Source organism: Glycine max, chromosome 10 (assembly GCF_000004515.6).
Source record: "Glycine max cultivar Williams 82 chromosome 10, Glycine_max_v4.0, whole genome shotgun sequence".
NCBI classification, from domain to species: Eukaryota; Viridiplantae; Streptophyta; class Magnoliopsida; order Fabales; family Fabaceae; genus Glycine; species Glycine max.
Window position 1 is genome coordinate 30,366,884 of NC_038246.2, and position 27,480 is coordinate 30,394,363.

General features: G+C 37.9%; 1 pseudogene; it reads left to right on the forward strand.

The window, feature by feature from the left end:
• The first annotated feature begins 21,182 nt into the window (after nucleotides 1–21,182).
• LOC112998107 (sucrose-phosphatase 1-like) overlaps nucleotides 21,183–27,480 on the forward strand; it is a 71,700-nt pseudogene continuing 65,402 nt past the window's right edge.

Sequence of the window (27,480 nt, forward strand, 5' to 3'; positions counted from 1 at the left end):
ACCAAGTCCAAAGCCAAAGGTAAGCAAAGTACTAGGTCCATGACCGACAAATCATTAGGCGTCCAGCTCAAGACGTTAAAGAAGCGCTACTAGGAGGCAACCTAGTAACTTTTAAATTTCTGCTTGCTATTTGATCACCTTTTGTTTCTCAAGTCATATTGGGACACACCTAGTTGCTCATGATCCTAAGAATTTAAATAAAACGAGCACAAGCTCGGAAGGTAGTCATACCTCACAAATATATGTATGCGTGTTTAGGTAGTGAAAAATACCTTAGATATGCATGTATGTAATTTAGGTAGCAAACAACTACCTCACAAAATATATATGTATGTTTAGGTACCAAGATACCTTAGATATGCATGTATGTAGCAAAAAGATACCTCACAAAATATATATATGTATGTTTAGATAGCAAGATACCTTGGATATGCATGTATATAGCAAAAATACCTCAAAAAAAATATACACATGTTTAGGTAGCAAACTACCTCATGAAAAAAAAAAGAAAAAAAAAACAAAAACAAACAAGAAAAAGAAATAAACAAATAAAAAAAAGAAAAAAAAAGAGAGAAAAAAAAGAAAAATAAGTTGTCTAGCTGAAAAACCAACATGCTTTTGAAAAGAGATGACTTCCAACTTTTCTTTAAAGAAAAATTCGCTGATCATAGCTAGTTTTTGGAAAAAAAATGTGTGTACACCTGAAGGGTGAATGCTGTGAAATTTTCCCGAGTACCCAAAATGGACTCGGATGAATGCACAAATTGATAAAAGAACATATTTTGGAAACATTGGGTTGATTTAAAATAGAGGAAATGAATCCTGAGCCCTAGCATCACATGACCATAAAAATTTGACACTTGAGTGTCCGCATAGGTGCATGCATGACCAGTTTTGCATAAAATTTCCAAATCATCATTTTTGCATTTGTGTCATGGAAATAATGTGGGGCATCCCTTTTATCCTTGAACCAAACCAAACCCTGACATGTATCATGTCTAGCCATTCTACAAGCCTTGAGCCAAAATCCTGACTCACCATAAACCTTGACCCAGGGTGAGAATGTCAATCCTTACCCTCGGAAGCAAAAAAAGAAAAGAAGGAAAATTTCCAATCAAAGAGAAAGCAAAAAGAAAAGAAAGGAAATTCCCAATCAAAGAGTGGGAGAAAGCAAAAAGAAAAGAAAGAAAATTCCCAATCAAAGAATGGGAGAAATTAAAAAAAAAGAAGAAGAAGAAGGAAAGAAAGCTCCTGATCAAGGATCGAAAGAAAACAGAAGAAATGTGCAGAAAGGTCTTTGGATCGGACAATATCTGAACAATATAGAATTGTCACCAAATGAACAAAAAGAAGGAAAGGAAACCGCGACCTAAAGTGGTCTTCTCCCTTTGATTACCAACCAAAATCCTGTGCGTCGGTGACTTGTTCGCCTCGCGTCAAACAAAAACAGAAAAGAAAAAAAAAATCAAAAGCCGAAAAACCCACCAAAAGAACCCGTTTCCAAGGGAAGTCCTATTGATCCATGATCACGCATGTAATCTTTGATTTGATAGGAAATGATTTGTAAAATCAAGTCATGACATATCTATGGTTCGGAATTAGGATAAAACACTTACCTGTGCGAGATTGATACACTTTGAGTGGATTTCTTCTATTTTTGTCGAACCCAGTGTTTCCTCTAAATGGTCATTTAGAAACGAAATGCTAAACATCCAAAATCTCATTTGTGGTTATGAGAAAATTTCATCAGCATACTCTCCTTCCCCGGTAGACGCATTGTTTTTCACTCATAAAAGGCGTATGCTGCTCTAATCAGTTGGAATATTTGTCTCTTTACTAAAGCATGTTTGCATTTTAGTGGAGAAAACACCGAGACTTTTTCAAGTCTCACAAGTTATCCAGAACTACGTAGGTCTGAGTTCCTCATTGGAGGATACGTAGGAGCAAGAGCCTCGCTTTTGTCGACCACACCACCTTTTGTTGCCATGAACCAAGAGCTGGTAGCCCGCGGAGACACCTTACGGTTATCCGCACCTCGTCATTCAGTGACCCCAAGTGTGATTGACGAGCAGAGGCCAATGTGCTCATCTGCGCCCTTTCCCGAGGTATCAGCATCTTCCGGTGGAGACTTTTTCAAGTCTCACAAGTTATCAAGAACTACGTAGGTCTGAGTTCCTCATTGGAGGATACGTAGGAGCAAGAGCCTCGCTTTTGTCGGCCACCTTCACAAGTTCTATCATGCTGACACTGGAGTCACGTGACATGCGGAGATACCCAAGTGGTTGTCCGCACTTTCAAAACTTTTTTGCTGTCTGTAAGATGAAAAGCCTGATAGCACGCAGAGACTAACGTCGTCTTCTGCGCCCTTCGTCAATCGCGGCCGACAAGCCCGTTGACACACGGAGATTTACATCGTCTTCCGCGCTCACAAGATCTGTCATACTGACATTTGAGTCACGCTGACGGGCGGAAATACCCTAGTGGTTATCCGTATAAACATTCTTTTTTGCTGTCTGTAAGATGAAAAGCCTGATAGCACGCAGAGACTAACGTCGTCTTTTGCACCCTTCGTCAATCGCCACCGACAAGCCCGTTGACACGCGGAGATTTACGTCATCTTCCGTGTTCACAAGATCTGTCATACTGACATTTGAGTCACGCTGACGGGCGGAAATAACCGAGTGGTTATCCGTATAAACATTCTTTTTTGCTGTCTGTAAGACGAAAAGCCTGATAGCACGCAGAGACTAACATCGTCTTCTGCGCCATTCGTCAATCGCTGCCGACAAGCCCATTGACACGCGGAGATTTACGTCATCTTCCGTGCTCACAAGATCTGTCATACTGACATTTGAGTCACGCTGACGGGCGAAAATACCCGAGTGGTTATCCGTATAAACATTCTTTTTTGCTGTTTGTAAGACGAAAAGCCTGATAGCATGCAGAGACTAACGTCGTCTTCTGCGCCCTTCGTCAATCGCGGCCGACAAGCCCGTTGACACGCGGAGATTTACGTCATCTTCTGCACTCACAAGATCTGTCATACTGACATTTGAGTCACGCTGACGGGCGGAGATACCCGAGTGGTTATCCGTATAAACATTCTTTTTTGTTGTCTGTAAGACGAAAAGCCTGATAGCACGGAGAGACTAACGTTGTCTTCTACGCCCTTCGTCAATCGCGGCCGACAAGCCCGTTGACACGCGGAGATTTACGTCATCTTCCTCGCTCACAAGATCTGTCATACTGACATTTGAGTCACGCTGACGGGCGGAAATACCCGAGTGGTTATCCGTATAAACATTCTTTTTTGATGTCTGTAAGACAAAAAGCCTGATAGCACGCAGAGACTAACGTCGTCTTCTGCGCCCTTCGTCAATCGCGGCCGACAAGCCCGTTGACACGCGGAGATTTACATCATCTTCCGCGCTCACAAGATCTGTCATACTGACATTTGAGTCACACTGACGGGCGGAAATACCCGAGTGGTTATCCGTATAAACATTCTTCTTGCTATCTGTAAGACGAAAAGCCTGATAGCATGCGGAGACTGACATCATCTTCTGCACCCTTTGTTCCCCCGGAAACAACAAGTCATTTGCATGCGGAGATTTTATGGTCACCCGCGACTCTCGTCAACCGAGAGGAACGAAATTAGTGTCTTATCTTTACTTCCCTTTTATCTCCAATAAAAGACAAGTAAAGAGGGGCAACTGTCATACCCTAATTTCGTCCGGGGACCTTTGCTTGGTGGCATGCAACTTGTGTTTGGTCATTTTGAGGTGCTTGGCACCCATCATTAGGCAATTTGTGAAATTCCGTGACGTGCTGGAAATCAAAAGAAAATATTGATGCACAATCCGTAAGGTTCCGTGACACACCGGAAATCAAAAGGAAGCATCGTTGCACAAATAGTGAGGTTCCGTAACATTCCGTAAGTAAAAAAAGGGGATGATTATGTAATCCGCAAGGTTCCGTAACATTACGGGAAGAAAACAAGTATCGTTACAAAATTCGTAAGTTTCCGTAACTTTACGAAAAAAGAATCACCAAAAAAAGGCAGGGGGTGTATTTAGTAAAAATGGGGGTGCAAATAGCAACCAAGCCCACTTGGGCCCTCCAGAAGATTCCTCCAGAAGGCTGTTGCTTCTGGAGGAAGCAACCTTGCTCGCCTGGGCGAGCTGGGTGGCAAGCTTCTCCCCCAATTTTCTATAAATAGGGGGAGAAGTGGAGTAGAAAAGGGTTCAGCCCTTTAGGCACTTCTCTCTCTCTCGAAATAGCTGAGGAAAATTAGTTCCGTGAAGAAAATCCAAGCCGAGGCGCTTCCGTAACGTTTCCGTGAATAATTACGCGAAGATTCTCGACCGCTCTTCAAGATTCATCGTTCGTTCTTCGTTTTCTTCAGTCTTCAACGGGTAAGTACCTCAAACCAAGCTTTTCAATTCTTTCTATGTACCCGTGGTGGTCCACATTTTTGTTTCATGTATTTTTATTCTCGTTTTCATTTACTTTTTATACCCCCTTTTGACGTGCTTAATCCATTTCTTTAAGTCATTTCTCGCTCGATCTAAAAATAAAATAAATTTCCACCGATCGTTTGAATTGTATCATCCGTTAATTTTGGTTAAAATGAATTCCGACCGTTCGGTCGTGCCGTAACCACGTTGGAAATCAAAAAAGAGGTAAAATAATAATATAATAATCGAAAATACCTTTCAGTAAAATAAAAGCGAAAGATCAATCGGACGTTTTCTCTTTGGGATTTCTCATTCTTAATTGAATTAACTAATAACTAAAGTGAAACTAAGGCTAAAATCAAACTCGCCTAGTCAAGCTCGTCCACAAAAATAGGTTTTTGAAAGTTTACCATTTTAGTTTCTTACTAAGTAAAAAGGATCATTTTTAAGGTCCAACGCCTTAAAATGATCACCCCTCAAGTAAAAAAATCGCTTGATTCACGCATAAGAAAGAACTACGTAGGTCTGATTTCCTCATCCCAATTGAGGAATACGTAGGAGCAAAGGGAAACACCCTTGTCGACCACAAAAAGAGGAAAAATATAAAAAAGGGTATAAAAGATATAAGAACATAAAAGGGAACATAAAAATCTAAGTCATGTTTGCACATTTGATTAAAGGATGTCGTCTCTTATGACAGACGTGTGCGGTGCTAATACCTTCCCCATGCGTAAATACAACTCCCGCGCCTTTCACTTAAAAGTTCATAGATTGCATCTTGTCCGGTTTTTCCGACGTTTTCCTCAAATAAACGTTGGTGGCGACTCCGCGCGTATTCCTTTCATGGAACACGCATCCCGCGAGTCACGCGTCGCCCTCCCGTCGAAGGGCTGGTTGCGACAACTGTGTTTTAAGCATGTGCCTGAGCAGATCAGAAAGAAACTCGATGACAAAGCTGAACCAATGATACTCATTGGATATCATCCAACCAGTGCCTATGGTCGACGGTCGGAAAGTGCACCGAATCGCTCAAGTAGTATTAAACGGTAAGTGTATACCGAGTATCGAACTCTCAGGGAACTTGTTTTACTTGGTAAAGTTGTGGTTCAGTAAATAGGTTTCTTGTGATAAATGGTTGGTGTGTGGTATGAACAAGTATGTAAACTAAACTATTCAAAAGCAAGTAGAGGTAAGTAGCGGTGTGTAACGATAAATAGACAACTTGTTGGTCTTCCTACAGGGTGGATTGATGTTATTAAGGATGTTCTCTACCTAACAATGTTCCAGTGTTCTATGTTGTCTCCTGGACTACTAAACCCCGATGTCTCGCACATGTTTAGCCTAATCCTAATCAAGCGTCGTCCTCAGATGTCTCTTGTTGGACTAAACTTAACCAAAACTGCATTAAGATATAACATACCAAAAACTAAGTTATCGTACCCCGATGTCTCCTGAAAATACAATAAGCTAGCCCCGTCCTATTAGATTATAAGGATCAAACCATTTCCCAATGTTGAGTGACCCTAACTAAGCATGCAGTTACGTGATCAAGGCAAAGGCACACTAGAATTGAGTACTGATAGCACAGTGACCACATAAAACATTATTAGATAAATATGAAAGTATTTACATCAAGTACCCCATAGGAAGACCAACTGAGGATTTAACTCTCCATAGCAGGGAAGCTTCTTTTACAACAATGAAAAGAGAAAAATAAAGACTGAAGAAGTACAAGTAGTGGGGATGTCTTCTCCACCTCTAGAAATCTCACAATCACTCAAGATCTCATCCAAAGCTCCGCAAGATGGCTTCCTCATCAAGCTCAGCCATCTCTCAGTATCTCCACAGCCAAAACCAAAAGCTAACTTTCTAAAAAGCTCACCTCCTCTTCCAATTGTGAGATTTTAGCTTTAAATAGGCAATGTTGCTAGTGGCTGCGCGCTTAACACGCATAAGTGGCTTTTGGCTTAGCGCCAGTCTTCTTGCTCAGTGCGGAGGATAGCAGGCGGTGCACTTAGAAAATTACCACTCACTCAGCACATCTGTACAACTCATCCTTCTTCCAGATTCTTTTCTGGGCTCAGCCAACAATGGTCGCGCTTAGCGGGGATTGCTCGATCAGCGGAGGAATTGACTTAGCGAGTTGAAAATTTCTACACTTCACCAATCTTGCCTATTTCACCTGAAATTGAGATGGAAGGATCATTAAATGCACAAAATTGGGATACTGAGTACTGATTACCTATATTAACAAGAAGTAATTACAATATTACAAAAAGAACCATAAATGGGAGGAGTTGTATACAATTTACAACAGTTTCTTACACAAAAGTTAGTCGTATTAACCGACTAACAAACTCCCCCAAATTTACAATTTTGCTTGTCCTCAAGCAAATAAAGAACAACTCACTAGTCCCCAAGTGATTAAAACATGCAGTGACTATGTACAAAGGTGTGTGGTTCACAAAATATTAATCACATGATAACAAATGAAACATAATGTCCTTATCAATTACTTTTCATAAGGCATGCAATTTTTTAGAGAAGAGAACATGTTAGTAAGCAACACAACTAAATGAAGCTAGGCAGGAGACAAATTTCATGGAAAGATGCTTAACCAAAGTCTCACGGCCACTGTTTCACTCAATCACATGTGTTTAAGCTATTTAGCAATAAAAACTAACAAGAGGTCCAATATTTGTACTTCATCTATTACCATAAAGTTAGAAATGCACAAATTGAATCAGAAGGACTTTTATTGGCTTGTAATGAGGCTGGGCTACAAAAATTATTGATTTTTCTAGGATGCAAAAGCTTGAATTCTAAGAGAGCACAAACCCTAGACTTACCCACTTTATCTTTTTAATCCACTTAGCCCATTCACTAGCCTTTCACTTGACTTTGTTTTAACAACACACACACTTATTTGAATTCCTCTTTTTTTTAACACATAAAACATTTTATTAATTTGTTGTGTGTGCTGTTGTTTCTTACCTTTAAAATTATTCATCAAACAAACTCCCCCAAATTTGGGGCAAAATTGTATTGAACCAATGTGCTCTCCTAAAACCAAAGCGAGGTAAATGGAGATGACATTTCAAAACTCAAGGTTCAATTTGACAATTACAATTCAGCTCAAAGATGGGTGCAACTGATATCATCATTGATAAACATGTAAGCTTTTTGGTCAAGTGGATTGTATATACAACAATGGCCTTCATCATATCCAAATTCATGCATTTCATTCTAAAATTCAGAGATTGATACAAAAATCATTGCTCTATGGTTCAAGCTTTTTTTTCACAATCAATCTATCCACTGACTAACATTTCTAATTGTGAGCCTACTTTCTTGTTCTTTCTCATCTAACATACATGCTCATTCAAAACTCATGATTTCAACACATGCTTCATCCATTCAAGTAATCAATTCACAATACTAATTTTTTTAAAAAAAAGATTATGTTCTCACTGCATACTTAGAGAATGAAGTCAAACTGTTCAGTATGCTTCAGGACATGCATACTAATCATCCACAACAAAAGAATGTAAACATAAATATAAACCTATATCCCAAAAAAAAAGTGTACTAAAAGCATTATAATTATAATATTTATCAAAACAAGAATAGGAATTTAAAACTCCTGTGACTGGTCCTGCTGCTGGATGTCCTGATCCTGAGTATCCTTTTCATCTGTAAAGTGTAACACAGGAGTGACTGGAGGAGTGGTAGTCAGTCCCAGGACTGGTGTGGCAGGGTCCTCTGGTATCTCAAGTATTGGGGTAGGAGGGTCTGCTGGCATCTCATTCACTGGTGTAGGAGGGTCTGCTAGCTGTTGAGGAAAAAGATTGATCCACCACTGGTGAGGGTGGATCTGGTGTAACCTGTGGTGACCTCTTAGGAGTAGCAGCCTCCTATCTCATTTGTGACTTACCTGCCTCCTCAACAAATGGCTCAGGGATGGTGGCCTCTGAAGATGCATCCTGTACCTGCTGAGGTACCTAAGCACTGGGACCTCCACCTTTCCTCACAAAAGAAGGCAGGGTTCCAGGTTCCTGGCCAGGATACCTTCTCTAAAAACTGCTCTACTGACATAATGGGTCTTTGTAAAACCACATCCTGCATGGTCTGTCCCAGAAATAAACTTTGAAGCATAGACTCAAAGTGCTGAGAACTATGAGTAGATGGGCCTTGAGGAGCTGGTTTAAGAGTAGCAAAAGTAGAAGGAGCTGATGGAGTAGAAGAAGAGGGAACATCAGCTGGTCGAGTCCTTGCCTTCCTTGTCCCTTTGATGTTAACTGTCAGATCACCCAAATTCCAACAATTCTTTTTAATGTAGGCCAAATTAATGGCCTGGCTCAGGCTCTCATAGGTCAAGCTATCAGAAGTAACCCCCTTAGCTTTGCAGAGAGCAGTAATCAAGGCTGGAAATTCGAGCCTAGAGGAGTTACTCTGAGTAGTAGAAGAGATTTGACCTGAGATCAGGGCGCCAATGTTCATATCCATGTGGGTTACCAAGCCATAAATCAACCTAGCTCTATCCATGTTTAAATCTGAGGTGTGGGATGTGGGAGCTAGGTTGGAGTAAGATAGGACACTCCACGTCTCAAATAATGTGGTCAAGTCCTTTCTGAGGAGCTTCCATGGTTGACCTTTAGTATTCAGCACAAAACCCTTGCGGGGAATACATAATCTAGCCTTTATCTCTTGATGGTTAGTCCTCAACCTGCAAAATCTGGAATAAGTGGGTAGAGACTCCCCCTCATCTAGGACTACTAGTGTCTCAAGAAAATCATTGAGGCTGTCTGCATCAATTTTTATGAGATGCCCTCTTACTCTGGCTTGCTTGGGTGATTGATCCTCCAAGCTGTACAAGTTAGCGTAGAATTCTTTGACAAGTGCCACATCAATGCTTCCCTCTTGGAGGTTGGTGAAGCGTTTGTGTAGATTATGCTTTTCCAACTCCACTTTAAACTCGTCAAACTCAGTATGATAAATCTACACATTTCTCTCCGGAAGGATATTCTGGCCGATAATGTTATCGGTGTATCTATTCCAAGCGTCCAAAGAATGGAATCGCCTGGTGTCATGCTAAGCTTGAGGTCTGGAAGCTGAGCTCTTTCTCTTCCTAGATGCCATCTATAATGAGAAGAACATAAATTTATTAGACTAGAGTTTATTAAAATTTGAAAACAGAAAATAAAACTAAAATTGACAGTAGGCGCTTAGCGAGATGCAACTCGCTTAGTGCGCCTTCAAAAAAATAACTCACTAGCTTAGCGCAACAAGGGCGCGCTTAGTGAGTTATGACAGAAAATTTTTGTTCTGCATAATCGGCTTAGCGAGATAGACACTCGCTTAGCCCAGAGCAGATTTTCTTCACACATGTGCTTAGCAAGCACGTCTCACTTAGCCTTATTCAAACCGCATTGAATAGCACTTAGCCCAACATGGCAGCGCTTAGCGCGAGCAAAATTTCAGAATTTTAACTAAGTTATGTGGGCTTAGCGAATCAGACTCGCTTAGCCCACTCACTGTCGCAACGAATTGCGCTTAGCTGAGATAAGCTGGGCTTAGCGCGAGGCAGCCAACAAAAATTTGTCTAAGGTACTTGGGCTTAGTGAGACTGCACTCACTTAGCCACAAGTTTGTCATCACTGAAGTTTTCATTGGCTTAACGCACACAGGTGTTGCTGAGCCACAATGTTCATATATAAGATGAACATTCAACAAAAAGATGAACTCGCTTAGTGCAGACATATTGGCTTAGTTAGTTCATCTGGAAATGCATTAATTCAAACAGATTTGATGAACTCGCTCAGCGCATCAGACGCGCTTAGCGAGATCATCGTGTTTTCCAGAAAAAACGCAGAAGAAGAAGTTTTTCAACTTCTTCTTTTAGGCCTCTAATAGGACCCTATTAGACATGCAACATTGTCTAAACTTTCTACACATTAAATTCCTAACAAAGTCCTAATTTTTAACTATTCTACTGACAATCTGACCCTAAAAATTAAATTGTTTAACCTAAGGTTTTCTATCCTAAAGTATTAACACTAGAAAAAGCATAAGGAAAGTCAGGAACTTACTTGAATTGAAGATGCTCACAGTATGTTTGCAGAAGAATGCAAGATGAAAGCTCAAGATGCAATGTGAAAATTTTTTTTCGGGGAGAAAGGTTGCAGGTGCTTCGTAAAATTGGCTAAGTGTAAGTGTAACGGTCGTTACACTTAACTTATGCCATTCTTGACAAACTCGCTTAGCGGGTCAGTGTGCTAAGCGAGTGAGACGTTTGGTTTCTCAAAATACTCGCTTAGCGGGCCAACGCGCTGGGCCCAAATTGAAATTAAGTTTTTTTTAGCTGGGCTTAGTACACAGGAATGTGTGCTTAGCGAGATATGCAGACATCAATTCCTGTAATTCTCGCTAAGCCGGGGTCAAGGCTAGCTCAGTGAATATAATGCATTCTGTATTCAGAGGGGTGCATGCGCTTAGCGAGTAGCTTCTCACTTAGCGCAATTCAAGCCGCAACGAATTGGGCTCAGCGCAAATGGACCGTGCTTAGCTTAATTAAACCCATGAATTGGCCAAATCGAAGCAGGGCTTAGTGCAGGTATACTGTGCTTTGCCCAATGCAGACTGAACCGAATTGGGCTTAGCTCACTCATGGCCCGCTTAGCGTGCCAATCAGCTAGAGAAATAGGGGTTTGAGCGCTCAACACAAGTAATACTCGCTTAGCGCATGGAAGTGATGCGCTCAGCGCGAGTTATGCGCTGAGTGAGTGGACTGTTTTCAAGAAAATTTTTCTAAGTTATTTTCCATCCACTTTCTTATAAAGTTAAAAACAAACCCCAATATCTACAATTCAGTATAAGCTGATATTTCCCCTTCTTAATCATTTATAAGCAAGTTCCAACTTATGCAATGCAAGAAAAACAAAGTGAAAGAAATCAAAACTGGGTTTCCTTCCAGGAAGCACTCTTTCAACGTCATTAGCTTGACGCATATACCTCAATGGGTGACCAAGTGCAAGATGGTGTTTGCCTTTTCAAACTCTCCACCATGGTACAGTTTCGACCTTTGACCATTCACCACTTATGTTTTGTCAGGGTCTTGAGATTGTGGGTCATACAACTCTATTGCACCATAAGGTCCAACTTTCTTGATGACGAAGGGTCCAGACCATTTTGATTTCAGCTTACCAGTAAATAATTTCAATCTTGAATTAAAAAGTAGTACCTGTTGTCCTGGTTTGAAGTCTCTCTTCAACAACTTTTTATCGTGATAGGCCTTGACTCTTTCTTTGTAGAGTCTTGAAGATTCATAAGTTGTCAGTCTCATTTCTTCTAACTCCAAAAGCTGAATCTTTCTTTGCTCCCTGGATTCCTTTTCATCAAAATTTAGGAATTTCAGGGCCCAATATGCTTTGTGTTCCATTTCAACTGGTAAATGACATGATTTTCCACACACTAGTTGAAAAGGAGATAAGCCAATTGGGGTCTTGTATGCATTTCTATAAGCCCACGGTGCATCTTCTAATCTGGTTGACCAATCTTTTCTGGTTGACGCCACTATTTCTCTAATATTTTCTTTAATTGCATGTTGGATACTTCAGCTTACCCATTAGTTTGAGGGTGATAGGGGGATGCCATCTTATGATTCACATGATATTGACTCAACACTTTTTGAAGCTGAGCATTGCAAAAATGTGAACCACCATCACTAATCAAAATCCTAGGTACCCTAAATCGAGCAAAAATATTCTTCTTTATAAACTTCATCATAGTCTTAGCATCATTTCTTGGAGTGGCCACAGCTTCCACCCATTTAGACACATAATCAATAGCCACCAAAATGTATTCATTACCTGCAGATAAAGGGAAAGGACCCATGAAGTCAATACCCCAGCAATCAAAAACTTCAACTTCAATAATTTTTTGAAGAGGCATCTCATTCCTTCGGGAAATTCCCCCCATTCTTTAGCATTGATCACACTTAAAGACATGGTGATGTTTGAAGAGTGTTGGCCAGAAAAATCCTAACTGTAAGACCTTAGCAGCTGTTTTGTCTCCACCATAGTGCCCCCCACATGGTGAATTATGACAGTGTCACAATATGCCCTTGGCCTCCTCACTTGTCACACATCGTCTAAGGAGATTATCAGCACCTACCTTGAACAAGTGTGGATCATCCCATATATAAAATCGAGCATCATGGAAAATTTTCTTCCTCTGCTACCAAGTGAGGTCTTTGGGAATGATACCAACTGCCTTGAAATTGGCCATATTAGCAAACTAGGGTCTCTCTGCAACCAAAAACAAAGATTCATCAGGAAATTCATCTTTTATTTCAGCTTCCTTTAAAGTGACTTCTTCATTGACTAGTCTGGATAGGTGGTCTGCTACCACATTTTCAGATCCTTTCTTATCCTTGATAACTAAGTCAAATCCTTGGAGTAACAATATCCATCTGATCAACCGTGGTTTGGAATCAGCTTTGCGTAGCAAATATTTAATTACTGCATGATCAGTGTAAATTACAATCTTTGACCCCACCAAGTAAGATCGGAATTTCTCAAGTGCATAAACAATTTCCAACAATTCTTTTTCAGTAGTGGCATAATTGATCTGAGCATCGTTCAACACATTACTAGCATAGTAAATAGTATGAAAAATGTTGCCCTTTCGCTGTCCCGACACAGCACTTACTGCATAATCACTTGTGTCACACATTAATTCAAACTCTTGTCCCCAGTCTAGTGTTGTAATCACAGGAGCAGAGACCAACTTGGCTTTGAGGGTATTAAAGGCTTCTAAACATTCTTCATTAAACACAAACACAACATCCTTGTTTAGCAGATTACTCAGTGGTTTGGCAATTTGGGAAAAGTCTTTTATGAATCGCTGATAAAATCCAGCATGACCCAAAAAACTTTGTATGCCTTTAACATTAACTGGAGGAGGAAGTCTATCAATAACATCAATCTTTGCTTTATCCACCTCAATTCCTCTTCTAGAAATCTTGTGTCCCAGCATAATGCCTTCTTGAACCATGAAGTGGCATTTCTCCCAATTGAGCACTAAATTAGATTCCTCACACCGTTGTAATACTTTCTCTAGATTTGATAGGCAATTTTCAAAAGATGCGCCAAAGACAGAGAAATCATCAATGAAGACTTCAATACATTTCTCTACCATGTCGACAAAGATTGCCATCATACATCTCTGGAAAGTAGCAGGAGCATTACATAAATAGAAACAATAGAAAGATTGCCATCATACTTGGTCCTGAGGATCCACTGCAATTTGATTGTAGCCTGAATATCCATCTAAGAAACAATAGAAAGATTGCCTTGCAAGTCTCTCGAGCATTTGGTCCATGAAAGGGAGTGGGTAATGGTCTTTCTTGGTGGCTTCATTTAGCTTTCTATAATCAATACACATTCTCCACCCAGTGACTGTTCTTGCAGGAATTAGCTCATCTTTATCATTCTTTATCACTATCATACCTCCCTTTTTCGGAACCACTTGAACAGGAATAACCCATGAACTGTCTGAGATTGGGTAGATAAGCCCTGCCTCTAGCAACTTGAGCACTTCCTTCCTTACTTCTTCTTTCATTACTGGATTCAGTCTTCTTTGAGGTTGTTTCATGGGCTTATAATCAGTTTCCATATTAATCTTATGCATACAATATGATGGTCTGATCCCTTTTAAATCAGAGATGTGCCAACCAATAGCGGCTTTACGCCTTTTCAGAATCCGCACCAGTTAACCCTCTTCTTTCTTCTACAAGGAGCTGCTAATTATTACAGGTTTAGCCTCATTATCCCCCAAAAATACATACTTTAAATGTGTTGGAAGGGTCTTCAGTTCTACTTTGGGCCTTTCTATTGGTCTACTGTTTTCCAATTCTTCAAACATCACATGACCAGCAAACTTATCTTCTGGACCATCCAGCTCTTCAATGCAAGCTAGCACTTCTCCTTCATTTTCACTGACTAGGCATTCTGTCACATTGTCAAATTCTTTCTCCAAAGGAGACTGTAATACCATGGTTGAAGCTGTTAATTCTATCTCCTGGTCCACTTTTTCTTCTTCAAAACAGGCCTCACTATCATCTAGGTGTTTCATTGCTTCAAATAAGTCAAAGGAGATATTCTGATCCTTTACACTTAGTTCCAATTTACCTTTACCCATGTCTAAATCACATCTAGCAGTTTACATAAAAGGACGTCCCAAAATGATAGGCACCTCATGGTCTTCATGCCTTTCTTCCATGACAATCAGTTGATGAGGAAATGAGTTAACATGGAGAATATTTTCTTGTTGAGTGTGTACTTGTGAGCATTTCTCCCATTATTGTACTTTCTCCTCACTTTTCTCCTCATCTTTTTCTCTTAAATCATGCTCATTTATAGGGCTTTCCTCTTGAGCTTCGATCTCTACAAATACTTCTTCTCTTCTGACCACAACTTGAGTCACATCTTCTACCAGCTTACCAACCTGAATTTCTACACTCTTAAATGCTCGTTGAATTGATTCAATTGTATCCTTGAGTTGCATCAACAAATTATCCAGATTGAAACCTCTTAATGCTTCATTTTGATAGTAGGGTTGTAACTCTGGTTCCCTTTGATAATCTTCTAAAGAATAGCTCTTGCCAAAATGAATCTCATGATTTTGCATTGAATTTTGATTAGCTTTAGAGCTAGCATGATATGCCATGAATCCTTCAAACACACTTTCAAGATCAGGAGCTCTTTTTTCTTCATATTGATTGTAAGGATTTAACTCTTGTCTCCAACCAGAATTATTCATGGAATAGAGATAACAATTGTCCTTGTAATGCTCTCCTCAACAAAAATCACAATTTTTTCCTGGGATAGAGATAACAATCTTCATGATGTAGAATCAAAAGATTGAGCTTCTTCTTCTGGAATAGAAGCTACTGTCTTGTCTTGCAACAATTTCCTTCTCCTTTCGGCTCTATTCCTTCTTAAAGTGGCTTCAATTTCCAAGTCCAGAGGAACTAAATTACCTATAGGAGATCTATGCATACAAAATATTGACAGAAACAACGGTTATCCAATTCAAGAAGAAAACAAATATAAACAAAAAAATATTCACAAGTAATAAAAGAATAACAATTAGACACTTAAAGAACTGAACTAAACTTTCCAAATAGAAAGAAGTTCCCCAGCAACGGTGCCATAAACTTGGTCGATGGTCAGCAAGTGCATCGGATCGCTCAAGTAGTATAAAACGGTAAGTGAATACCGAGTATCGAACTCTCGGGGAACTTGTTTTACTTGGTAAAGTTGTGGTTCAGTAAATAGGTGTCTTGTGATAAAAGGTTGGTGTGTGGTATGAACAAGTATGTAAACTAAACTATTCAAAAGCAAGTAGAGGTAAGTAGACTGATGTTATAAAGGATGTTCTCTACCTAACAATGTTCCTGTGTTCTATGTTGTCTCCTGGTCTACTAAACCCCGATGTCTCGCACATGTTTAGCCTAATCCTAATAAAGTGTTTTCCTCAGATGTCTCTTGTTGGACTAAACTTATCCAAAATTGCATTAAGACATAACATACCAAAAACTAAGTTATCCTACCCCGATGTCTCCTGAAAATACGATAAGCTAGCCTCGTCCTATCAGGTTCTAAGGATCAAACCATTTCCCAATGTTGAATGACCCTAACTAAGCATGCAGTTACATCATCAAGTACCTCATAGGAAGAACCAACTGAGAATTTAGCTCTCCATAGCAGGGAAGCTTCTTTTACAACAATGAAAAGAGAAAAATAAAGACTAAAGAAGTACAAGTAATGGGGATGTCTCCTCACCTCTAGAAATCTCATAATCACTCAAGATCTCATCCAAAGCTTCGCAAGATGGCTTCCTCCTCAAGCTCAACTATCTCTCAGTCTCTCCACAGCCAAAACCAAAAGCTAACTCTTTAAAAAGCTCACATCCTTTTCCAATTTCAAGATTTCAGCTTTAAATAGGCAATCTTACTGGTGGCCGCACGCTTAGCGCGAGATGGCTCGCTTAGCACTCATAAGTGGCTTTTGGCTTAGCACCTGTCTTCTTGCTCAGCGCGGAGGATAGCCGACAGTGCGCTTAGCGAATTACCACTCGCTCAACGCGTTTGTACAGCTCATCCTTCTTCCAAATTCTTCTCTGGGCTCAACCAACTGTGGTTGCGCTTAGCGGATTGCTCACTCAGCGGAGGAATTGGCTTAGTGAGTTGACAATTTCTACACTTCTCCAATCTTGCCTATTTCACCTGAAATTGAGATGGAAGGATCATTAAATGCACAAAATTGGGATACTGAGTACTGATTACCTATATTAACAAGAAGTAATTACAATATTACAAAAAGAACCATAAATGGGAGGAGTTGTATACAATTTACAACAGTTTCTTACACAAAAGTTAGTCGTATTAACCGACTAACAGCCTACAAGTTGTATGATCCTAGAATGAGGAAGGTTGTGATTAGTAGAGATGTCTTGATTAATGAAACAAAGGGCTGAAATTGGGAAATAAATGCTGCTAACAGTGGTGAAAAAAAGGTGATTGTGAACCTCGAAGACAAACAAAGTGAAGATGATGTACCATCATGTGGAGAGCAACTCAGAAGGTCACAAAGAGAGAGACAAGTACCACAAACACTCAGAGAGTATGAATTGTATCCTGATACAACAATCACTGCAGAAGGGGATTTTGTGCACTTTGCTCTACTTACTGAATGAGAACCAATGAGTCATGATGAAGCCTCACAAAGTTCACATTGGAGAGCAGCTATGGAAGAAGAATTGAGATCAATTAAGAAGAACCAGACTTGGGAGTTAGTCCACTTACCTCAAGGAAAAAGACCAATTGATGTGAAGTGGGTCTATAAGACTAAAGTAAAGCCTAATGGAGATGTATCCAAGTATAAGGCAAGATTAGTAGCAAGGAGATTTCTGCAGAAACATGGCTTGGACTACAATGAGGTTTTTGCTCCAGTTGCAAGACTTGAAACTGTTAGGCTCATTGTGGCAGCTGCAAGCAACAAAAACTGGTCTCTTTATCAACTTGATGTGAAGTCAGCATTTTTGAATGGGCCACTTGAAGAAGAAGTCTGCATAACTCAACCACCTGGTTATGTAGTGGCAGGTCAAGAGGATAAAGTTTACAAGTTGAATAAGACACTATATGGCCTTAAGCAGGCTCCTAGAGCCTGGAATATGAGAATTGATAGCTTCCTAGTCCAACAGAATTTCACCAAGTGCACTACTGAGCATGGAGTTTATGTTAGAAACACAGATTTTGGTGAGTTTTTGATAATATGTCTTTATGTAGATGATTTGCTAGTGACTGGCAGTAGTAAAGAAGATATGAGAGTGTTCAAAAGAAGAATAATGGAAGAATTTGAGATGTCTGGTCTTGGTGAACTATCATACTTCCTGGGTATTGAATTTGTTTCTATTAGTAAAGGGATTTTCATGCATCAAAAGAAGTATGCAGAAGATATTATGAAGAGGTTCAATATGATGGAGTGCAATTCTGTGATCACACCAACTGAAACTGGAATCAAGCTGCAAATAGATGGGGATGAGAAAGAAGTTGATCCTACCTTGTACTAGTAAATTGTAGGCTCATTGAGGTACCTATGTAACACTAGACTTGACATTGCCTATTGTGTTAGGTTGATAAGCAGGTTTATGGAGAAACCAAAGACACCTCACTTCTTGGCAGCAAAGAGAATTCTGAGGTATGTGAAAGGAACATTGAATCTTGGCATTTTATATCCTTACAGTCAGAAGAATATAGAAGGAGAAGTGTTTAGTTATAGTGATTTAGATTGGTGTGGTGATAAAGATGATATGAAAAGCACTGCTGGGTATGTTTTCAAATTTGGAACACCACCAATCACTTGGTGCTTAAAGAAGCAGAGTGTAGTTGCTTTGTCAACATGTGAAGCAGAATATAATATTGCTGCTATGGCGGCCTGCCAAGCTCTATGGCTGGAAGCCTTAATGGAAGAACTGAACTTGAGAGATTGCAGTCCTATGAGGCTGTTGATTGATAACAAATCAGCAATTGATTTAGCTAAGCATCCTGTGGCACATGGCAAGAGTAAACATATTAAAACCAAGTTTCATTTTCTGCATGATCAAGTGAGTAAGGAGAAGCTTGAATTGGAGTTTTGTAGGTCTGAAGATCAAGTTGCAGACATACTAACTAAGCCATTGAAGTCTATCAAGTTCAAGGAATTGAGAGACAAGTTAGGAGTGACATCTTTGACAAATTTGAATTAAGGAGGGATGTTGATGTATGTATTAATTCAGTTAGTTAGTTAGGAGTTAGTTAATGATTCATTTAGAAGTTAGTTTGACAACTATTTTGGGTTGGGCAACTAACCTCTGTCATCAAGGAAGTTATTCCCTATCTGTTTTCAAAGAACCTTCCCATGTTCTCGCTATTGCAATTGCGGATAATGCTAGTGGTGCGGCCTTAATGCGTTGTAGTTTTTGGTTTTTTCTTTCTTGTTTAGCTATAAAAAAAATAATCCACCAATGTGGATAAATTAATAGGAGGTTTTGGATTAAAATTTCAATTTTATTTTCACAAAGAATTATCAATATATTGCCTTAAATTTATTTTATTCTTTTCTCTTTGGAATATTTTTGATGATAGTTTAGGAGAATATATGGTCATAAAGGAAGAAGAAAAAACAAAATATTTGGTTGTATATGAAAAGTGATGACAATAATTAAGAGAAAATAATACAAAAATTCATGTTTAAACATCTATAAATAAGATCACTCAAAACAACAACAATGTGAGTATATTGCCTGATTTTTCGCCACAGAGGGAGTGGGAGATAAAAAAAAAAAAAAAAAAAACCATTGCGGGGAGATGACGGAGTTGATGTTTATTTTTAGTATATTAAATAATAATAAACATAGTAACAGTAAAAAATTATCATTATTTGTAGATAAAAATAGTTATTATTTATAATTCTAACAAGTCAACTTAATTGAACGGAAATAACTAAATTGATATATTTTAAAAAAAACTTGAGGACAAAGTTACATCTTTTAAAAATTTGGAGACCAAATTGAATCTTTTAAAATAACTTGGAGTCAAATTGATAAGTAGGTCTTAAAATAATTAAAAAAATTAATTACATTGAAATTAATTATTTTAAAATGTAAGTTATGTTAGTTTCAAGCTAATAGAAGGACAAAATTAATCCAAATTTAAAACTAAAAAGACCAAAACGAAATTTTAAAAAAATGAATTTTATTTGAAAAAAAAATGAAAAATCATAAGTATATTTTAGTGATATATTATAAACTCTTATAATTTATATAGTCCTCTTAAAATGGAATAAAAGAACGAGGGATGTGTATGTACGGGGAATGAAATCTGGAGTTTACTTACTCTGTCTCAATTATCATAGATTTAGGCAATTACGAATATCTCCTTAAGCTTCCTCTTATTCGCGTCAGAGATTAGCTCCATTTTCCCTTACCCTTATTCTTTCACTTTCTTCGATATTCAAATACGAAATTAGACATAGTAAAAAAAAAGAAAAAGAAAAAGGAAAAGATAAAAATGAAGTATCGCGAATGAGACGGTTAATTCTGGTGTGGCTTTCTCTCATTTCATTTTTTTGAAAAAAAAAATGAGTATCTAAAAAAAAAATTCAAGTGTATAATATGCAAACTATGTTAATTTCATATGTGCATCTGTTTGGTAGCAATTTCTATTGACACTTTAACAATTTAGATCGAGAGTTACTAGTTAAGGATTTGTATAGGTTAGATTGTTAAAAATTTAGATTGAGCAGTTTGGAACATGCTATTATGGTAATTGATTTTTGTTTAAAATTGTTGTCATATCATATCTTCAATTCGGTATCCTTTCAAGTTTGAATAATGTATCCTTTGTAAATTTTCACAGATCACCTTTGATTGCCCACACTGGAACTTTATTGCAGATTCAGTGTATGCATAAATCTATTTGTGCGAATGTTTTAAATTGTTTAAAGCATGTAGCTTCTTGCTCTTCTTCTTGTATATTTATAGTATTTCATTTTTTCTTCGGATGATTTTTAGTTTTATTGATGCTTGACTTAAGATCCCTGTTCTTTTTGGAGGGGTTGAGTTTCTGCATTTTCAATTCCACATTGGGTATATGGTCAATTAATGACAAGTTGGAAGATGAGCTCCTAGGGATATTCTATTTTAGGGTTGAAACTTGAGTTTATGATTCTTTTGTTTTGTTACTGGTTTCAATCCCAATTGATGGAGCTGTTGTAAAATTTATATTTTCGCCTTGATACCCTACTCAGATTAGTTTTGTTGTTTATGTGTTAAAGTATTAGGGTATTCCGTAGTAAATAGGATTAATGTTATTGAACTTCACTTATACTAGTTATAGAACACTTGTACTTGACCTAGATTAAAAGTGAAAGAATTAAGGGTGTGATGAAGCCTGTGTTTTGTGCAACGATCTGGGCAATGTTACTGTATTGTTTTTTGACAGTTTTTTGTGAGTCTTTGTTCTTATACTTGGATTCTCAAACAAAAAGGCTTAGACTCTGAAGCCTGAACTACAATATGTTGAACCTAATCTAGTGGAGAATTTGCATGTGCATACTCGTGAAGATTCTTACAAGGTTACTTTTTGGGGATTTCCAGTGGTAGAAAAGAAAAGAAAAACTTATGGACCGACTCAATGGTTCTACTAACCTAATGATAGTATCAGATCTTGATTTCACAATGGTAGACATCATAATTTTGATAATATGTTTTTGGAATAATGCTTAGGTGAAATATGGTGAAGTGTGTGTAATCTCATTGCAGGTGGACCATGATAATCCAGAAAATCTTGCTCTTCTCAGGTTCAATGCGCTATGGGAAGCTTCTTATTGTCATAATTCTCTGCTAGTTTTCTCCAGTGGGAGATCGCCTACTGGAGATGGTTGGAAACAACATCTAGATAAAAAGTGGAATAGAGATATAGTTGTCAAACTCAGAGAAATTGGGGTAAAAACTATGTGTTCTCCTTTGGAGAATTCTCATTTAGATAGTATGACACAATTTGATTTCTAGCATTGAAGTTTGCTAAAAAGCTATAAATGGTAACCTACAACTGGGCTAACTAATAAGGATATAATTACACAATTATAGTTATACAATCATGCAAGATATGCTGGTTTAAAGGGCCAACAAATCTGCACAAATAATGCCAAATAATGTGCCTATCAATTCTATTGACATCCCCCCTCAAATTGATACTGGTGAATCTAAAGGCACCAATTTGATGACTAGGAAATTATGTCGTTGATGTGTCAAAGATTTGGTAAGGACATTGACTAGTTGAACAGATGTTGAGACATGAGGCAGAGTGATAATTCTTCGATCATTGGCTTCCCTGATTGGATGGCAATCGACCTTTATGTGCTTTGATCTTTCATGGTATACAGAATTTGCTGCAATCTGTGTGGCACTTGAATTATCAGTATGCAACGAAGTTGGTAATGCTTGTAAATAACCAAGTTTTGAAAGAAGGCCCTATAACCAAATAATCTCAATGCATGTTGCAAACATGGACCGATATTACGCTTCAGTGGAGGATTTAGAGACCGATTCACGTTTCTTACATTTCCAAGAGATAGAGGCATCTCCTAAAAATATACACCAGCCTGTAATAGACTTCCTTGTGTCGGGACATCCAGCCCAATCAACATCGTTGTATGCTTAAAGTTGTATTATTGCACATGTAGGAAAGAAGAGACCACGACTGGGAGTGGCCAAAAAATATTTAATGATTTGTTGTACTGTTATAAGATGCAAGTGTCTAGGGTTTTGCATGAATTTGTTGATGTTAGACAAGTGGTCTCAGATATCTTAAGAAGGGGGGGTTGAATTAAGATATTCCAAACTACTTCCCCAATTAAAAATCTATTTCACTTTTTATTCAAGTTATAAATTCCCTTAATAATGAACTTCTTAAATATTGATTCAAATAAAACAATTTGAATATGAATATAAAGCAATAATAAACAAAGGAGATTAAGGGAAGAGAAAGTGCAAACTCAGATTTATACTGGTTCGGCCACACCCTTGTGCCTACGTCCAGTCCCCAAGCAACCCGCTTGAGAGTTCCACTATCTTGTAAATTCCTTTTACAAGTTCTAAACACACAAGGACAATCCTTCCTTTGTGTTTAGAATTCCTTTACAACAAGAGACCCACGGTCTCTTAATCCCTTAGAGAATGAGGAGAAGAAGAAGAATGAATCTCTCTAGAAAGAGATAGATTTTACAGATTGAGCACTCAAATAATTCCTTAATGAATTGCAATTGAATTGGCCAAGGAATTCTTAAGAGGATAAAATGATTTTGCTCTTTGAGAGGATAAACACTTGTTCTGAAAAACTCTGAGCAAATTCGTGTTATAAGTCACATATATATAGACCATTGGTAGTCATGAATAAAGCCTTTGAAAAGTTGTGACTCTTAGAAATATTTTTCTGAAAATCCTTTCTGGTAATCGATTACAGGAATTGTGTAATCGATTACAGCTTTTAAAATTTGAATTAAAACGTTTATTAACTGCTGGTAATCGATTACCAAAATTGTGTAATCGATTACACAGTCTAAAATTTCGAATTCAAATTTTAGTAGCTGTTATAAAACATATTTGGCCATTGGTAATCGATTACATCCTCTGGTAATCGATTACCAGAGAGTAAATTCTTTGAAAAACACTTTTTAATTTAAATTACTTGGCCAAACCTTTGCTAATTCAATTAGGAATTCCCTTCCTAATATACTAGTGATCATCTTGATGTTGTGACTTGTAATCTTGAAGTATTGTCTTGAATTTAATCTTGAAAAGTCCATTTGCATCAATTGCATCATATCATTATGATCATCATCAAAACACCAAAGGCAATTGCATCTACAATCTCCCCCTTTATGATGATGACAATACAATACCTGAAATCAAGATTCAAGCAAGCAACAAACAATTGTATATAGATAAAATGTGCGTTTACTCCCCCTATATTTCGGAATTTATGATCACTTGATTTCTAAGGTTATTAAGCTTTTTCTACAACCTTTTCTCCCCCTTTGGCAACATCAAAAAGCCAAAGAACTCGGGAATCAACACAGATATAACAATGGAGTAGAGAGATATAACAATGGAGTATAAGGCATAACCATCCAAACTCACAAACAAGAAATAACCAAACCATAATCCAAATAATGTAAAACGTCAACAACCACATAATGTCAAAGCAGAAAAGGCTGAAATCCAAATACCACAAGATAAATAAATAAAGTACTTAACATAATAATTTAAATTCTAAGAAACTAAATAGCCAAAATACACGACTTATAAAAGACATATAATCAGAAACTAAAGTCTAAGAAGACGGAGGTGGTGGTGGAAGATCAAAACTCTGACAAATGTATCTGACATCCTCTTCAAGCTGTGTGAGGCGAATGTCCATACCGGCAAAGCGTGTATCTAACGATTCGAAGCGGTCACCAACATAAGAACGAAGACCCCGTAATTCGGAGAGGACTTCATTCATGAGTGCGGAATCTTCGTGCGGAGGAGGAGGTGAAGGAGTACGTTCATCTTGAGGAGGAAGTGCATCCTTCTTCAGCCATTGACCATTCCGATCTTTACGGTACCCAAAGGAGGTCACTGCACCAGCACCAATTGCAAAGGAACGCTTGAGTTGAACAAAGGGTTCATCGTGAAGCGAAATTTGAAAATGACGCAAAAACAGAGTAATCAAATGTGGATAAGGGAGAGGTGCATTGGCCCGTAATGCCTTATGCATTCGGTACCGAACCAAATGGGCCCAGTCGATTTGACGACCGGTAAGAAAAGCCCACATAAGAATCAAATCCTCCTCAGAGGCTTGTGCTAAATTTGAAGACCGAGGAAGCAAAAATCCTAACAATTATATAGTGCATGATGCGATTATCAAATGTTAATGACCCGACCAGCAATCTACCGGTCATTTCAGCTTGATCATTGCAGACCATGCGACGAGCATCATGACTCGAATAATCAAATTTCCAGTCATCAACAATGGTGCCCTCAAAAGGTGCACCTTGACTGGGTAAATGAGTCAAAGAAAAGAACAGCGACTGATCAATGACCATAGAAATACCATGCACCTCAGAAATAATAATGCCATCCTGAATTTTTAAATTGCAGTAGAAGACCTTTACAAGTTCAGGATAATATGGCAATTTTAATGACATGAAATCAACAAGACCAGAATTTTGAAACACTTGATAGCAATCAAACGTTTCATCATTAAAGAATTCTACGTCTAGGTACTTAGGGTCTAAGATTATTCTAGAAGAAAACTGAGAAAGGTACCGTAGACGCTGATCATCGGATGAAAACAATGTTGATGATCTTGGAGATGACAAAGAAGGATGAATAGGTGCTGTGGGTGCTCCGGATGGGTCGTGGCGGCGATGGGCAGCAGCAGCAGCGGTGGAGGATGATCCCTTTCTCTTCTTTGATGGCTCTGCCATTTGATGAAGTTTTTGTGGATTTTGATCGGTGGAAGTGAAAGAGGAGTGAAAAAGAGGAAGATTGGGCTTTACGGGACGTGATTTGGTGAAGAATTGAGTGAGATTCGAAGATTTGAAGTTTTAGGTATGGAGGAAACGTGGAGGAGGCTTTGGCTGCGCAGCAGCTCTGATTTCGTGAGTATTTATAGAAGATGACGTATTGTAATCGATTACAGGTATTGGTAATCGATTACAGGACCAATAAGCCTACTGGTAATCGATTACAGGATGTTGTAATCGATTACAGGCTGCCTGTTCATGTGTAATCGATTACACTGGATGGTAATCGATTACCAGAGCCTATCCTAGGCTAGTTTCTTAAGAGAATATCTATGTTTATGCTAAAACACATCCAATATGATTAATTATCACTACTAATGCACTTAATTCAATCATTCAATTATTATATACACAAGAAATCATAAATTCTATCATAATAACAAGAATTCAAACAAGATCAAACAAAATAATCTACAAACAATAAATAAGAGTAAATCAATCAATCAATCAATCAATCAATCCCTATTTTTCTAAATCTCTTACATCTAAGAGGCCTAATTCTCTTCTAATAGAGAAGAACACTTCCTTGGGGAGAGGTTTTGTGAAAATATCAGCAAGTTGATTCTTAGTATCAACAAACTCTAATACACAATCTCCCTTTAGGACATGATCTCTAAGAAAGTGGTGTCTAATCTCTATATGTTTAGTTCTAGAGTGTTGAACTGGGTTTTTGGATAGATTTATGGCACTAGTATTATCACACTTAATAGGTATGCGATTAAGAATGATGCCATAGTCAGATAATTGTTGCTTCATCCAAAAAATCTGTGCACAACAACTACCGGCAGAGATATACTCCGCTTCAGCAGTAGATAAAGCAACACTGTTTTGTTTCTTACTATGCCATGAGACACGTGCTGATCCAATGAATTGACAAGTTCCACTTGTACTTTTTCTATCAGTTTTAGATCCGGCAAAATCAGAATCAGAATATCCTATTAAGTTATATGTTGAATTCTTAGGATATCTCATGATTCTCTTTACTGCACTTAAATGTGATTGTTTGGGGTTGGATTGAAACCTAGCACACATGCATACACTAAACATAATATCAGGTCTACTAGCAGGTAAATAAATAAGAGATCCGATCATACCTTGATATTGTTTTATGTCTATAGACTGACCAGATTCATCTTTATCTAAGTAACAACTAGTGCTCATAGGTGTGGACATGTGTTTTGCACTATCCATCCCAAATCTTTTGATCAATTCCTTGAAATACTTGGATTGATTGATGAATATACCTTCTTTAGTTTGCTTGATTTGTAATCCCAGAAAGTACTTTAGTTCTCCCATCATTGACATTTCAAATTCACTTTGCATATCAAGGGAAAACTCCTTGCATAATGAATCATCAGTGGATCCAAAAATTATATCATCAACATATATTTGAACCAACAAAATATCATTATGCTTTCTCTTTATGAACAATGTGGTATCCACTTTACCTATAGAGAATTCTTTTTCTAGAAGAAAATTGCTTAATCGTTCATACCATGCCCTAGGGGCTTGTTTCAAACCATAAAGAGCCTTTTGTAATTTATAAACATGGTTTGGTTTATCAGGAATTTCAAAACCAGGGGGTTGTTCAACATATACCTCTTCTTGAATTAAACCATTTAGAAAGGCACTCTTGACATCCATTTGATAAAGTTTAAAATCCATTATGGATGCATATGCCAAAAGCATTCTAATGGCTTCTAATCTTGCAACAGGAGCATATGTTTCTTCATAATCTATTCCTTCTTCTTGATTATACCCTTTTGCTACTAACCTGGCTTTATTTCTAATAATTATACCATGTTCATCTAATTTATTTCTAAAAACCCATTTTGTCCCTATGACAGGATAATTTTCAGGTTTTTCTACTAATTTCCACACATTGTTTCTTTCAAATTGGTTCAGTTCTTCTTGCATGGCAATGATCCAGTTATCATCTACTATGGCTTCTTTTATATTTTTAGGTTCAATCATAGATACAAAAGCCATATTATAGCATAAATCTTTAAGAGAATGTCTAGTTGTTACCCCTTTTGAGATATCACCAATAATGTTGTCGAGGGGATGATCTCTTGAAGCTTTCCATTCTCTTGGAAGTTCATCATTGGATTTGACTTCTTCTGGAGGATCTTCATTGTTTCCTTTATCATTTCCTTTGGAATCTTGTTCATGAATATTCATATGTTCTAAAGAATCTGCAATATCATCTAGCATATTTTTTCTTGACAAGATAACATTAGATTCATCAAAGGTAACATGAATGAATTCCTCGATATTCATAGTTCTTTTATTATATATCCTATATGCTTTGCTTTGTAATGAATATCCAAGAAAAATACCTTCATCAG